Source organism: Rhinolophus sinicus, chromosome 16 (assembly GCF_057876585.1).
Source record: "Rhinolophus sinicus isolate RSI-liver-muscle chromosome 16, RSI-T2T, whole genome shotgun sequence".
In the NCBI taxonomy this organism is placed as follows: domain Eukaryota; kingdom Metazoa; phylum Chordata; class Mammalia; order Chiroptera; family Rhinolophidae; genus Rhinolophus; species Rhinolophus sinicus.
In genome coordinates, this window is record NC_142516.1 from 78,988,530 (window position 1) to 79,001,507 (window position 12,978).

General features: G+C 38.1%; 1 long non-coding RNA gene across 1 annotated transcript; it reads left to right on the forward strand.

The window, feature by feature from the left end:
- The first annotated feature begins 3,500 nt into the window (after positions 1-3,500).
- LOC148755056 (uncharacterized) lies at positions 3,501-12,173 on the forward strand. Its single transcript, XR_016019235.1, has 2 exons — positions 3,501-3,832; positions 7,458-12,173. It is a non-coding gene; the product is annotated as an uncharacterized LOC148755056 (long non-coding RNA).
- Positions 12,174-12,978: the final 805 nt, after the last annotated feature.

Here is a 12,978-nt window from a genome sequence, read left to right on the forward strand (position 1 = left end):
ACCTTGTTAAATAAGAGCAACCTTGTTGTTAAGAGCTCGCACTCTAACCAACTGAGCCATCCGGCAGCTGAGCAGCAGCTCGTTGTCTTCAATCTAGTTGTGGAGGGCGCAGCTCACTGGCCCACATAGGAATCGAACTGGCCACCCTGTTGTTTAGAGCTGGCGCTCTAACCAACTGAGCCATCTGGCCGTCCCCCTCTCCTATTATTATTTAGACATGAAAAGAGTTTAGCAATAATTTGTAGTCATAGAAACACTTTGGGGTGAGTGTACTTCTTTACAGATTATATGTGGATAAGGAAATTTCAATCTTGCTGAAAGAAGCAACAACCTTTATTTAGTCCCAGACAGAAAACCTTGGCTGAAGAAAATTTTGCACTGACATAATTAACAAGGAAGGATGCAGAGAAAAACAGAACTTTGATAATATCATGGCAGGATTTATTCAATTTAAAACAAAAAAACTACAAAGATAGGAAGTCAGTCACTGATTAGGTTAATAATATCAGGAGATCGCTTTTTAAAATATAATCTTTCATTGCCTGATAACATCTTTTTAAAAATCCATTAATTAATTTTTTAAAATTAGTACTGTATAATGCTCTTTAAGTTATTTTTATTTAAAAATGTTTTCAATTACACTTGACCTATAATTAGTTTCAGGTGTACAACATAGTGATTAAACGTATATAATTTATAAGTGATCACTCCAGTAAGTCTGGTACCATCTACACCACACATAGTTATCGCAATACTATTGACTACATTCCCTATGATGTACATTACATCCCCATGACTGTTCTTATAAGGTGATCACTTAATAACATTTCTAAGGAGCACCTCATCAATTGTATCCCTATTACACTGGGGTTCTGAACACCTTGAGAAATAGTACCAAAAAAGTAGAAAGTCATAGTGCCCCACTCCCCATAACACTTACCTTCTCTACTTCCTCATACATTTTGGTGTAAGGAGTAATGAAAGGAGTAGTTTCTAAACTAATTTTGTAAAAATAGCTAGTGTTCCAGATAATGGAACATTTCTCAGCACTAAAATGAAACAAACTATGAAGCCATGAAAACACATGGAGGAAACTTAACTGCATATTACTGAGTGAAAGAAGCCAATCTGAAAAGACTACATACTGTATGATTCCAACTCTATGAAATTCTGGAGAAGGCAAAACTAACGAGGTAGTAAAAAGTTTGTGGTTGCCAGGGGTTAAGGAGAGGTAGGGATGAATAGGCAGAGCACAGAGGATTTTTAGGGCAGTGAAACTGTTCTGTATGATACTGCAATGGTGGATACATGTCATTATACATTTGTCCAAACACTTAGAATGTACACCAAGAGTGACCCTAACGTAAACTGGACTCTGGATTATGACGACATGTCAGTGTGGATTCATCAATTCTAATAAATGCACCACGGTTGTGGGGTGTTGATAGTGGGGGATATATGTGTGGGGGTGGGTGGCATATGGGGAATCACTGTACATTCTCAATCTTGCTGTGAACCTAAAACTACTCTAAAAAATAAAGTCTACTTTCTAAAACTGTACTAAAGATGTAGAAGGATAACTTTACAGCTAACAGATTTGCTCAAAGTTCTAACGAAACTTGTTTACAATAAAATACTCAGTCAAATAGCATAAAAAATAGCTAGGGCTAGCAATAGTGCCAATAAAATGCTAATTCATTTTCTGACACAAATTTGTCAGAAAAATTTGAAACTTAGTGTGAAAGTGTAAGGGTGGGGCAGCCAGTTTGCTCAGTGGTTAGAGCACAGTGCTCATAACACCAAGGTTGCCGGTTTGATTCCCACATGGGCCAGTGAGCTGCGCCCTCCACAACTAGATTGAGGACAACGACTTGACATGGAGCTGATGGATCCTGGAAAAACCCAGTGTTCCCCAATATTCCCCAATAAAAATTTAAACAAAATAAAGAAAGCATTAAGGGTGAAATTCGGTAAATCAATAACGTAATTAGACTTAGCTAGTTTGCAGTTTACCTCACCGCATAGCTCGCTTTCTAGCCACTTGTAGTTAGACTTGGTTTGCAGTTTAATCCACCCTGATATTCAGCTATTTTCTCTTTGTTTTTCCCCTCACTGATTAACTGAAAAACTGTTTTGTTCCCTTTCTCAAGGCTACCCATATCTCGTTACTCCATTTAATTAACAAAATCTTAACCTGGAAAGGGCAATTTCTTAATCCTCAGGCGCCTGGAGACCAGAATACACATAAAACCTCAGGCCTCGGTGGTTCAGTCCAAGTCCGGAGTCCAGAGATAATATTATCTTAAAACAGACCAGATCCCAGGAAGGATGTCAGCTCTCGGACCTGCCTGACCGATTCCCCCTTTCCTTTGTTCTTCTTGTCCACTTGTAAGACCTTCTGACCCGTCTAGGAACGGGGAGATGGCCTTTGGGCAAGAGTCCGCCATCCTCCCAGAATGCCGGCATTCTGAATAAACCTGCTTTTCTTTCCACCAACCACGTCTCTTGATTTTTAACTTTTTCAAGCGGCGGGCAGCCAGACCTTAGCACAGTATCAAAAGTAGAATAAATGTGCATTTACAAAAAACACTATCTTTTTTTTTAAATTTATTGGGGTGACAATTGTTAGTAAAATTACATAGATTTCAGGTGTACAATTCTGTATTATATCATCTATAAATCCCATTGTGTGTTCACCACCCAGAGTCAGTTCTCCTTCCATCACCATATATTTGATCCCCCTTACCCTCATCTCCCACCCCCACCCCCCTTAAAAACACTATTTTTATATGCAATTCCTTTGATAAAATAGGAAAACGATATGGAGAAATCATGTTTCCGAGGAAAAATTAAGAAAAGGGAAAGAAAATGATGTTGCTAATCACATTGAGAAGTGCCATGAGCATTGATTGTCTTTTACTTGACACTTTGCATGAGCCCCTCATCCATGCATCAGAGCCCCCTCTGGGCATCCATCACCCACTAGATCAGTTTCTGTTTAGTTGTCATCTCACCTGATTTGGGCATCAGGCTGGCACAGATCAGGGGCCTGGGGCTTGGCTAAGCAGAGTGACCCTTTGGGCATTTACCTTAATTTAAGTACACGTGACTTCTGGTCTTTGATTATCCAGACTTGGAGAAATGAGAAGACAATTGCAAGCACACTGAAAACCTTCAAGTCTCCCACTACTGTGTGGGTTGTTCCAGATTTCCCAGCAGCTCTGAGAAGCAGACCTGGTGCTTATTGAATGGATTAATTAGAGAAGGAAAAAGGGGTCCAAAATGAAAGATGTGGTGCCTCTTTGCTGTGGCAAGAGATTTTTTATTAAGGATAGTACCTCCTTTTACGGGTGACGCTTAGAGTTTCTTCCTTATCAACGCCTTCCATTAAACAAGAGAAAATATTTGCTCTTGTGAAAAGGTCAAGTGCCTTCCACTCACATGACTTCTCCCCAAGAATGATGAAAGCGCTTTTTCCTTAGAATGCTGCAAAGCAGCCCTTGAGACAGGAAGTCCCTACAGAACACTGGAAACTGGCAAAAACATCCCCATCTGTAACACCAACTGTGGCTGTGCTGACGATGCTCTGGGCGCAGCTGAGAGTTTGCAGTCTGGCAGACAGCGTCCTACCATCCTTTCCTGGAGCTCTCAGAGTCTAAGACCAGCCAATGGGCTGCAGGTTCCTTGTGAGCCCAAATTCTAGTCTGCAGTGAGAGCTCTCGCACACAGGTCCTGCTGTGCCAAACTTCAGGACCATTACTGAGCTGATCCTTCTAGGCCAGTGATGCCTCGCGCCAACAAGGTGATTCAGTTGGAAAGTTGGAGAATTCTGGTACGTACGGCCCCTTGTCTTGGTGGAAGGTGGTGTGTGAGCCTATATCACAGCCAATTCAGGAATTACAGGGCAGCTGTAAGTATGTGTTAGCCGGCAAATGGAGAGGGCTCCCCAGTTGGGGTGAGGCAAATGAATTGAAAAGAGCTTTCAGTTTCCCCTGTGAAATTAAGAGGAGAGACTTCTTCCTTTCTCTTTTCTTCCAGAATTTCTTTGTCCTTTTCAAATGCATGTTAAGTCTTTAATGACCAAGTACCCCTCTTACCAGTCTTAAAGGAATGTTTCCTGAGGCCCTGGGCTTGGGGCTCTTTGAAATGTCATCATCAAGGCAGAGAAGCCCCCATCCCCCAGATCCCCAGGAGGAGGGGGGCTGCCTTGTCACCTGACTCCAGATGGCAAACCCTACCTCAGGTGAGGGATTAAGTGCCTACCTAACGTGAGGGATTACGGAGCACAAAAGAATGAAAATTCTTTCAGTTTTTGCAATCCCTTTAGTGGATTGTTTATGATGTGTCTCATACTCCGGTTTAATGCTTATTTGGTAATAACATTTTCTTTCTCTTCTACCTTTGTGGGATGGTTTTCTGGAGTGGGAGAAGATTTTATTTGCAACTATATTTCCCTCACATTGACAGGGAACAACCCTCAGTGCACCTGCAGCAGAGCACATGCAGGTGGGTGCAGACTCTTGGCCCCACCCCAGCAGGCGCTCCCTTCTCAGGGGTGCTTTGGAAAAGACCAAGGCCCAGAGGGAACCCAGCCAATTACCATCAATAAGAATCTCTGGGGTAGGGCTGGGAAATAAACATTAAAAAAAAAAATTTCCCAGTAGATTTCCAGCTTGTGTGCACAGCTAACATTTGCAGCTCTGGGAGAACAAACAAACCCATTCTCACTGGAACTGGAGCCTCAGCAGAGCTAAAGGAGTCAAAAAGGGCTCAATTCCCCATGAGGAGATGCCCCATGTTTTCCCGGTCCAGGTGTCTCAGGCTTCTCTGTCTCCTTGTCCTTTCCAAGCCTTTGGGAACAATAGGTTGCTGTTAATTTCATTTCACTTAAGTTAGCTAATAAAACTGAACTGGCATCTTAAGATGCTTAACCATAGAGCTGGGAGGACTATGGGTGGAGCTGGGCCCCTTGTTAACTTTCTAGTCTTTACCTCCTGTTGAAATTTGTGGTAATTTCTGGGGGAGGGATGCAAATAAAGGGGGAAGCCGTGTTGGTCTCGGCCCCTCTTTTTTCCACGTGGGTGGCCGGTTGGGACACTGGCCGGCAAGTGTGCACATACACACTCCTTGGTGGCTTTGTTTTTTTTTTTTTCTTTTCCCAAATAAACTGTTCTTTTGGTGGATTACCTGGAGAATTATTTGTCCAGTAGAAATAGCTCACAATGAAAAAACCTAATATAGGTATCCTAAGTGCAGGTGAGGAAAAAAGTTGTCCTCAACCCTCACAGTGTCCCTGGGTTAGTCTGAAAATTAAACTGATAAAGGCAGAATAACAGGAGGAAAGCACACAGATTTATTTAATATCAGTTTTTCGTGACATGGGAACCTTCATAAAGAAATGAAAACCCAAAGAAACCTGGGTTTTTATGTTAGGGTTGGTGAAGGGTAGGTATATGTGGAGGAATATGACCGGACAAGAGTAAGAAGTCAAGGTAGTGAACTGGGGGAGACAGCAAGTCCTGTTCATTCAGAATCTTCTCAGCAGCCCTCCATCTTGGAGCTAAGGAGGCCGCTTTCCTCCAGGTACAGGGAGGGCACCTTTTACCCAAGAGTCCATGACCTGCTCCGGAGGAAAGGGGAGGTCAGAGAACCCTTCCTGTGCCTGTTATTTCTCACATTCCCTCACCTTAAAATATGCAATATGCCAAGAGGCGGAGATGTCCTGAACCCCATGAAAAGGAATCGTTACTTTGAGTGTAGACTGAAAAAATCTATGAGTTAGGTTTTTCTAATGCTTCAAAGCTTAGAAAATTCCATTCGAACTTCTTAAGACCATAGCCCTGTTAAAGAAAAAATTATTCTAACACTTGTTAAGATAGTAAGGGAAACTTTATTCAGGACTATGGCAATAGGTGTCGAGACTATTATAACAGGAGTAAGAGATCAGGCCCAACTGTGAATGCAGGAAAGACGCCTTGGGGTTTACAGCGGACAAGCAGAGTAGAGGTCAAGTCCATGGAGAATCCCCAAGCGATATCTAGAGTGGGGGATTCATGCTAAAACTACTTAACAGAATTCTGGCTAAAGGCAGGCTGGGGTGGTCAGACATCAAGGGTACACAGGGCGAGCAGGTAGTGAAAGATTTAGGACATGCCACCCCCAAATATGCCACTTTGGTATATTGCTTATTTTAAGCTGAAGACACTTGAAAAACAAAAAATGTGGGGACTTTTCTGAACTTCCCTGATTAACCTAAAGAAAGAGTCTCCAAAAGTAACTCTATTGTCCTAAATCTCCTCCCTGGGAGTTCCATCCACCAGGAGAGGATACTAGAAGTGACCACAACATCCAAACAAAATTTGTCCCAAACCTCCTATCTGTTCTTCTAAGGGCCCAGTCATCTTTCCTAAAAATCATTGACTCTCTCCTAAGAGGCCCACGTCCCCTATCTTTCCCCTTTATTAAGATGGTATATAAACTCTCACTGCTTTTTTGCGGTATTCACTTTTTTTCCTGTGATGCCTCCATGCATATAATATTAAAAATGAATAAATTTTTATGCCTTTTCTCCTGCTAATCTGCCTATTGTCAGTATATTTCATAGACCCAGCCATGGAACCTAGGAAGGCAGAGGGAAAGTCTTTCCTCCTCTACAATATCAAAGATGGGGAATTTTCTTTCGACTGACTCAGTAGGATTTTTCTGTTTGTTTCTTTCTTTGTTTAGAAATCTTTTTATCATTAGGGCATTTATTACACTTTTTTTCAGAACAAGTATAATTTACAGAAATTTTACAGGCAACTTTTTATTAACTATAATATCTAGCAATATTTTATTTAGCTGAAATTTATTTCAATTGTAAAAACCATCTCTGGTTACAAAAAGTAATAAAAAAAACATTGAATTTAACTTGCTTCTACAAATGTCCCAAGAAGTCTTAAGCTAAACAATATTTTAAGTAGAAAAACACTAATTTTTAAATAGTTTGGAATAGTATTTCTGTGGTTTAAATACACATATTACCTGGTTTCTTTTATAGGAAATCTGACTGGAAGTTTATTACATTAAGCACTGTAAAATAAATGCAAGAGTTAATCACCTTTTACCAAAAATACTCTGTATGCAATAATTACAAGTATCAAAGATATTATTTACTGGTTGATAATTGACTGCTACAAAATATGAAACAAAATACATTTACTGGATTGTTTCTCAGAGTGCAGGCACCCCAAGTGAGGATTTTCCATAAATAAGAGATACGAAGCAATTCACGTAGTGATTAGTTTAGGTCAATTCTTTTTTCCTCCCTGTTATTCTTTTCCTCTTCCTCACTGCCTCTATCCCCTGCAGTGGCACCATATTATTAAAAACATTAAGTATCTGGGATTTATGTATCATTTGAGTTATTTCAAATGGTGTACAGCTCCTCACGTAAAAAAGATGTTTTGCCTCAGCAGGATTTTGGCTACAGTCTTCTAAGACAGAATCAAGATGAAACAGAAAATCTAAATAGACTGATTATTACCAACAAAATTGAATCAGTAATCAAAAAACTCTCCACAAACAAAAGTCCTGGACCTGATGGCTTCACAGGTGAATTTTACCAAACATTCATTGAAGAATTGACACCTATCATTCTCAAGCTATTCCAAAAGTTCAAGAGGATGGAAGGCTCCCAAGCTCATTTTACAAGGCCATCATAACCTGATTCCAGAGCCAGACAAAGGCATTAAAAAAGAAGAAAATTATAGGCCAATATCCCTGATGAATATAGATGCAAAAATCCTCAACAAAATATTAGCCAAGTGAATTCAACAATACATTAAAAAGATCATACACCATGATCAAGTAGAATTTATTCCTGGCATGCAAAACTGTTTCAATATCTGCAAATTATTAATGTAATGCATCACATAAACAAAAAAGGATAAAATCATATTATAACACCAATAGAGACAAAAGAAGCATTTGACAAAATCCAGCATCCACTTATGATAAAAATGCTCGGCAAAGTAGGGATAGAGGGAATACACCTAAACATAATAAAAACCATCTATGACAAACCCACAGCTAACATCATATTGATGGTGAAAAGCTAAAAGCATTTTCCTTCAGATCAGGAACAAAGCAAGGATGCCCACTTTCACCATTTTTCTTCAATATAGTATTGGAAGTCTTAGCTACAGCAATAAGTCAGAAAAAGAAATAAAAGGCATCTAGAATGGAAAAAAGAAGTAAACCTGTCATTATTTGCAGATAACTTGATAATATATAGAGAGAACCCTAAAGATTCCACACACACACACACACACAAAAAAAAAAAACCCAAAAAACAAAACAAACAACTATTAGAACTGACATATGAATTCAGTAAAATAGCAGGATACAAAATTAATATTCAGAAAGCAGTTGCATTTTTCTACACCAATAACAAAGTACCAGAAAGATAAATTTAGAAAACAATCCCATTGACAATTGCATAAAAAAAAACACACCTAGGAATAAATCTGACCAAGGAGGTAAAAGACCTAGACTCAGAAAATTATAAGACACTGAAAACAGAAATTGAAGAAGATACATATAAATGAAAGCATATACTGTGCTCATGGATAGGAAGAATTAACATTATTAAAATGTCCATAACACCCAAAGCAATCTATAGATTCAATGCAATTACTATCAAAATACCAATAGAATTTTTCACAGCACCCAAACAAATAATTTTAAAATGAAACCATAAAAGACCCCCCCAATAACCACAGCAATCTTGAAAAAGAGGAGCAAAGTTAGAGGTATTGGGGTGGCTGGTTAGCTCAGTTTGTTAGAGCATAGTGCTAATAGCACCAAGGTTTCCGGTTTGATCACCACATGGGTCACTGTGAGCTGCGCCCTACTTCCAAAAAAAAAAAAAAAAAAAGCTGTATCACAATATCTGATATCAAACTATACTACAAGGCTATAGTAATCAAAACAGCATGGTACTGGCATAAAAACAGATGCATAGATCAATGGAACAGAATAGAGAGCCCAGGAATAAACTCATACCTGTATGGCCAATTAATCTATGACAAAGGAGGCAAGAATATACAATGGGGTAAAGAGTCTATTCAATAAATGGTGTTAGGAAAACTGGACAGATACATGCAAAAAAATGAAACTAGACCACCTTCTTATACCATATATAAGACCAAGCTCAAAATGGAATAAAGACTTAAATGTAAAACCTGAAACTATAAACCTCCTAGAAGAAAACATAGGCAGTGAACTTTCTGACATATCTCTTCATAATATTTTTTTCTGATATGTCACCTCGGGCAAGGGAAGCAAAACAAAAAATAAACAAATGGGACTACATCAAACTAAAAAGTTTTTCACAATAAAGAAAACCATCAACAATACAGAAAGACAACCTACTGAATGGGAGAAGATATTCTTCAATGATACATCTCATAAGGGGTTAATATCCAAAATTTATAAAGAACTCGTGCAATTCAACATCAAAAAAACTAACAATCCAATTAAAAAATGGGCAGTGGACCTGAGTAGATGTAATGACGAGCAGGGAAAAGAAGGAGGAGGGACACACGCTAGAGTGGGGCTAATGAATTTATTTAGCAATATTTAATCAATTTATTTAGCAATATGCAATAGCAAAAACCAAAGGGAATTCATAGAATGTGCTAATGACAGAAAGTAAAGGTGGTTAAGACTAAACTATATACACTGATAACAATGTCACGTCAAAGGAGTACACATACATACAAGTTTAAGAGATCCCAACATATGTTTACTATTGATTAAAAATCACTTGGTTAAATACACAAATAACATCAGTGAGGAGTACCCAAAAACAGTACTTAGCTCTATAGGACAATAACTATTACAGTAGATGTCAAAAGCTCATCAAACTGGGGGAGAACAGTACTGGAAAAGTCATAAATCAAAACCTTGCCAGGTCTGTAGCTGAGAGAAACTTGGGCATCTCCCACACCGCTGTTTCTTAGTTCCCAAGAATGCTGCTGCTGTTGGCGTAGTTGCTGTTGTTGTTGTTGTTGTTGTTAGAAGTCAAGGTGTCTTCTGATGCTATAAGCTGCAAGCTGCATGTAAGTTTTCAAGGTGTTAATAATCTGAAGAATGTTGTTGTTGTTGTTGCTGTTGTTGTTAGAAGTTAGTACGTCTCCTGATGTTACAAGCTGCAAGCTGCACACAAGTTTTCTAGACGCTAACAAGTTCTCAAGAGGACTAACGTGGGGAACAACACTGGAGAGATCGGAACCAGGCAGACCTCCCCAGGTTCGCGGCTGGAAGTCAGGACGTCCCCTGGTGTTGTAAGCTGCATGTTGCTGGAGGTCTTCAAAATGTTAGAATGATGAGAAATCACCAATGACAAATGACCAAATGATGAAATAATAATAACTACACTGCCAGCTGAGGTCTGTCTTATGTATTTTCTCAGATATACCTTAGAGCCAAGTTTCTTGTTCCTGCCTCCCCCTCCAGGAATGGCCAGTTCTTGAAGTGTCCGGCAGTTACTGATAATGAATGTTGTCCATCCTGACAAAGGGTCAATTCATCTGGACAAGCAATATCTCCTGTTCTTGCTTGGGACCATCAGCCCAAGGTCTTCCAAAGCCTGACAACATGCCTGTCACGTCGTCCTGATATAACTTAGCTACTTTTTCACGTCATCTGTTGATGTGGGTGAAACAGAAAGAACGAAGAGGGAATGCTCTCAACCCCTGATCAAGAATTTCTTTAACCCTAAGCTAACCATCACCTCACAACATGGACAGAACAACAAACATCTCATGTCTCCCCTGCTCAGGATAATGAGACCAAAGGGGTAATTTACTCAACCCCTGATCACAGCACAGAAATCACCTCACATACAGGAACAGATAAAAGCTAATAGACAAAAGCTCACATCAACCAATGAAGGCAAATTTTCTTTAACATCTTTCCTATAGTAGACATTTCTCCAAAGAGGACATGCAGATAGCCAATAGACATATGAAGATACTCAATGTCACTAATCATCAGAGAAATGAAAATTAAAGCTAAAATGAGATACCACCTCACACCTGTCAGAATGGCCGTCATCAGTAAACCAACAAACAACAAGTGCTGGCGAGGATGTAGAGAAAAGGGAACCCTCATGCACTGTTGCTGGGATTGGAAATTGGTGCAGCTACTATGGAAAACAGTCTGAAGATTCCTTAAAATGTTAAAAATAGAGCTACTTTATGAACTAGCAATTGTAGTTCTGGGTATCCAAAAAAATCCAAAACACTAATTTGAAAAGATATATGCATACCTATTTTTGTTACAGCATTATTTAAAATAGCCAAGATACAAAAGCAACTGTGTCCATCAATAGATGATTGGATAAATAAGTGGTACATATATACAATGCAATATTACTCATCCATAAAAAAGAAAAAATCTTACCATTTATAACAACATGAATGGACCTGGAAGGTATTATGCTAAGTGAAGTAAGTCAGGCAGAGAAAGAAAAATACAATGTGATCTCGTTTATATATGGAATCTAAAGAATAAAATAAATGAACAAACAAAACAAACAGACTCATAGATACAGGAAACAAGCTAATGGCTGCTAGTAGATGGGAGGGGGTTTAAGTGTGGGTGAAAAAAGATGAAGGGATTAAAAAATACAAATTGGTAGTTACACAGTAGTCATGGAATGTAAAGTAAAATATAAGGAATATAGTTAATAATATGATAATAACTATGTATAATTCCAGGTGGGTACTAGACTGACTAGTCAGGGAATCACTTTGTTAATTATATAAATGTCTAACCACTAAGCTGTACACCTGAAACTAATATAAATTAATATTGAATGTTAACTGCAACTGAAAAATTTTAAAAAGCCGGGGGGAAGTTGAAAAGGAATAAGAGATTCAAATTTCCAGGTATAAAACAAATAAGTCATGTGCATGTAATGTACAGCATGGGGAATACAGTCAATAATATTGTGATAGTGTGTACAGTGTCAGATGGTTGGTTACTGAACTTATCATGGTGATCACTTCTTTAGGTACATTAATGTTGAATAACTATGGTGTACACCTAAAACTAATATAATATTGTACATTAGCTATATTTTAATAAAAAGTCATTTAAAAAAATAAAGAAAAATATAAATGTAAGGGTTTGTTTCTGGACTCTCTATTCCATCTAGCTATATATCTACTCTTATGGTAGTATCATGTTGTTTTGCTTCCTGTAGCTTTGTAGTAAGTTTTAAAAATAAAGAAGTATCATTCCTCAAACTTAATTCTTCTTTTTCACTGTTGATTTGGTGATCCTGAATTCCTTAAATTTATATAGTAGTTTTAGGATTAGCTTGTCAATTTCTGCAAAAATGTCTTCTGGGATATTGATAGGGGCTGCGTTGAATCTATAGATCAATTTGGGGAGTACCTGCCATGTATAAATATTCTTTCAATCTGTGAATATTGGATACTTTCAACTGATTTAGTTCTTTAACTTTTTTCAACATTTTCTGGTAGTTTTCAGAGTATAAATTTTGAGCTTCTTTTGTTAAAATTTATTTCTATTTTACACTTTTGAAATCTATCATAAAAGGAATTGTTTTCTTAATTTCACTTTTGGTTTGTTCATTGTTATGTATAGAAATACAATTGATTTTTGTACATTGACCTATGTCCTACAACCTTGCTGAACTTATTTATTTCTTGTGATATTTTTAGTGGATTCCTTAGGATCAAATGACTTTTAAATATATGAAAAGAGACCAATCTCTATTACAGTGAGAGAAATGCAAATAAAAACTATCATGGGATATAATTTTACTCACCTATTAAATTGACAAAGATCTAAAATTTTGATATTGTTGTGTGGGTGTAGTGTCTATTAACACAAACACTCACACGCTGTATTCAGGAATCCCATTTCCAGGAATATGTTCTACAAGTATATATTCCAGATTGC